Source organism: Marmota monax, unplaced genomic scaffold (genome assembly GCF_021218885.2).
Source record: "Marmota monax isolate L192 unplaced genomic scaffold, Marmota_monax_Labrador192_F-V1.1 WCK01_AAM20220418_F8-fsc00284, whole genome shotgun sequence".
Taxonomy (NCBI): Eukaryota; Metazoa; Chordata; class Mammalia; order Rodentia; family Sciuridae; genus Marmota; species Marmota monax.
Genome location: NW_026694275.1, coordinates 512,798 through 516,858, shown reverse-complemented (window position 1 = coordinate 516,858; position 4,061 = coordinate 512,798).

Below are 4,061 nucleotides of genomic sequence, written 5' to 3'. Positions count from 1 at the left end.
ACCCCTCCCCACCCACACATTTCCTTCTATCATGGCTTCCGGTGGAAAGAACCTTAGAAACCAGGGCTTTTCAGAGGGTGTGGCAAATGTGTTCAGTGACAAGGCTAAGTCTTCTGGGAGGTCAGGTGCTGCTATAAAAGGTGGTGACTAAGGCTGGGTGTCACAGACTCAGTATTCTCAGATCATCTAATCCTGGGAAGGATCTGTTCACCCCACTGCCACTGTTCCCAGCCACCTTTCTTCTAATTTTCTTTTATAGTGGAGGGTCTGAACTGCCCCCCCATCATCATATGCTACAGTCCTTTCTTGGTTTAGTTGCCCCTAAATCTCTATCAAAGCTCTACTGTCTTGCGAGGATGGAAAATACTGTCTTGGCTCCCGCGGGCACATATATAGCTGTCTTTCCTCTGACCTAATCTGAACCAGAATACCCACCCTTAGCTGCTGCCTGAGCTGGGTCCCTGTGGAGACTGGTGAGCAGGTCTGACTTTAGAAATAGAGAATCAACAACACTAGCTTCAGACTCCCCATCTTCCTCCAAATCTGCTTCTCTTCCTGTCTTCCCTCTGAGTTAACAATACCATCACCCTCTCAGTCACCCAGACTTAAAACCTCAGGATCCTCTTCAACTCCCCCCACCCGACCCTGAGAATCCAATCAGCCCTGCTTCTGTGGTGTTTCTCCCAGCAGTTTCCTCCTTTCCATTACCACAGCCACTGTGCTAAATCAGCCTTTCATTACCTCTAGTCATGATTATTACTGGAACCCACTAGCTGGTCTTCCTTTCTAAAGGCTCTCTGCTTTCTAATCCATTCTCTATTCTGTGGCCAGATTTACCTTCCTCACAAACAGAGCTGAGTGGAGAAGCTATTTACAGAAATTGTTTATCCGGCAACCATTTATTGAGTCTTTAATATGTGCCAGGCACAGTGCTTATATTCTGAGAATATACGGACAAAAAAACATCCTCATCATCCTAGAAGCACATAGATAAGCAGAAAGGACATAAACAACACAATATAGCATAATAAGTTCAATAACATAGATGTGCATTTACTCCAAAGTATGTGAGCACAGAAGAGGAAGTAACTAAATTTACCAAGATGGAGGGGGAGGGGGAGTTCAGGAAAGCTCTGCTCAAGAGGTGTTCTTTGAGTAGAACCTGAAAGAATGAGTGTGATTTTACCAGATAGAAAAGGGGGTAGGACATCAGGTGGAAGAAAAGAGCACTTGACTGGGTGTCTCAAGAAAACTGGATTATATGGTCCAGGATATATTAGTTCGCTAAGGCTTCCATAGCAAATTACCCCAAACTGGGTAGCTTAAAACAACTGAAATTTACTTTCTCACAATCGGGGGGCCAGAAGTCTAAAATCAAAGCATTTTGAGAATTTGTCCTTCTGGAGGCTCTGAGGAAGAATAGGTTTCATGCCCCTCTTTTAGCTTCTGGTGGTTGCTGGCAAATTTTAGCATTGTTTGGTTTGTAGACACATTACTCAAATCTCCTTTGTCTTCACATAACCTCTTCTCCCCTATATCCCCTTTACCCTTCTCTTCTCTTTTAAGGATACTTGTCTTTGGATTTAGGGTCCACCTTAATCCAGGATGTTCTCATCTGGATCCTTACCTTAATTACCTTTTGTCAAAGAAGGTCACATTCACAGGTTCTGAGTGGACAATATCTTTTCGGAGGTTGCCATTCAACCCACTACAGAGGGCATTATCCAGCTCAAAAGACTTCAATAGCTACTCATGGCTGGGCATGGTGGTGCACACCTGTAATCCCAGCTACTTGGGAGGCTGAGGCAGAAGGATCACAAGTTCAAGTCCAGCCTCAACAACTAAGCGAGACCCTGTTTCAAAAGTAAAACAGGACTGGGTATGTAGCTCAGCAGTAGAGTTCTTGCCTAGCATACACAAGGTTCAGTCCCCAGTACTGCAAAAACAAACAAACAAACAAATTAAAAATTACTCATGGCCTTCAGGATAAAGTGCAAGCTGCTATCACCTCCAGTCACACTGGATATACCTCATTATGCATTTACTCTCTGCTGGGTCTGACTGGGTTTAACCTCCTAAGTTTCTGTGAGTTAAAATCCTGCATACTTATTAGAATGGTAAAAATCCAGAATACTGGCAACACCAAAGCTAGCAAGGATGTGGAGCAACAGGAACTCTCATTCATTGCTATGGAAATGGAAATGGAAAGACTCTGGATTCATCCCAAGCAGACAAAAAAAAAAAATCCAGGCTTTTGGTGATAATGCTGTGTCAATGTAAGTTCATCACTTGTTACAAATGCACCACATGCACCACTCTAGGGCAGGGATGTTGATAATGGGGGAGATTATGCATAGGGGGAGGTGTAGGGGAATTCTCTGAACTTCTGCTCAATATTGCTGTGAACCTAAAACTGGTCTAAATTAATTCTTTTTTTAAATCCTTCAGAGTTAGGTCAAATGTTGCCACCTCCAATATATTTTCCTCTTCCCAGTCAGATTAACATTTCTCCCCACCGTGATTCAATAGTATTTTGTTATTGCTATTTTTTACTTTTACTATGGTACCCTAGCTGTCTTTTCTGTAAAAGATAATGCCATCGCTGGTTGGGGTGGTGCACACCTATAATCCCAGCAGCTGGGAAGGCTGAGGCAGGAGGCTAGCAAGTTCAAAGTCAGCCTCAGCAACAGCAAGACACTAAGCGACTCAGTGAGACCCTGTCTCTAAATAAGATACAAAATAGGTCTGGGGATGTGGCTCAGTGGTTGAGTGTCCCTGAGTTCAATCTGCCCTACTAGAAAGAATATTGTCTCTGGAATCAAGAAAAGATCCTAGCTTCAACTCTGTTACTTAATAGATGTGAAGTGAAGCATTGGACAAGAAAAATTTCACTCTGAAAATCAGCTTCCTAGGGCTGTGTTGTGGCTCAGTGGCAGAGCACTTGCCTAGCATGTGTGAGGCACTGGGTTAGATTCTCAGCGCATATAAATAAATGAAATAAAGGTCCATTGACAACTAAAAAAAATTTTTTTTAAATCAACTTTCCTGCCTGTAATCCCAGTAGCTGGGGAGGCAGAGGCTGAAGCTGTGGCAGGAGCCTGAGGCAGGAGAATTGCAAATTCAAAGCCAGCCTCAGCAACTTGGGGAGATCCTGTGTAAAATAACAACAACAAAAAAAAATTAAAGGGGCTGCAGAATGTAGCTCAGTGGTTATGCACCTATGGGTGCCCCCCCTTCCAAAAAAGAAAAAAAAATAGCTTCCTTATCCACAAAATGGAGACAATAACAATCTCTAGATCATAGGGCTATTTGTGAATTAAAGGTGATAAAATGTGAAAAGCATGTCACACAGGTGCCTTTTTAACTCAAGCAAGGATTCTTAACCTGGTGTTCACCGACACATTGAGGATACAAGGATGCACTTCAGGGTCTAAGACTACCCTGAATCTAACATTTTTTAAAAATATTTATTGTTTTTAGTTGTAGTTGGACATAATACCTCTATGCACTCTACCTCTGAGCTATAGCCCCAGCCCCAGTATGTAATATTTTGTATTTAAATTTTTCTGGGAAGAAAGTTTACAGCTTTCATTCTTATTTTATAAGGTTAGTGAACCAAAAAAGGTTGGGAACCTTCAGGTGTTTTCTTGTGCATACTTAGTTAGTTTCTAACCTGAACAAGAGTCCTCTGAAGGAAGTATTAGCATACCCATTGTCCAGATGCAGGAATTCTAAATGGTTTGAAAGAGTTCTAACCAATGCAAACATTATTGAAAAACCATTCCAGGACAAAAGCAGAGATAGGCGATAGGAACCCAATTTCCAGTCAGAGCTCGGTACCACATATGTCAAGAGCTTCGCAGGTCTGCACTTTCAACAAGATACACAGCTCACTAAACGTTTCGCAGATTTTTGCCTAGTGAAATTGACTTTCTGCCTCTCAGGCCAAAAAAGCTCGCGGGGCGCGGAGCTCCGCCCCGTGCCGGGACAGGCCCCGCCCCTCTGCGGTCGGTATTGTCCGATGGTTCTCGGCGTCCCTCGGCTACCCTCGGTAGTTTCCG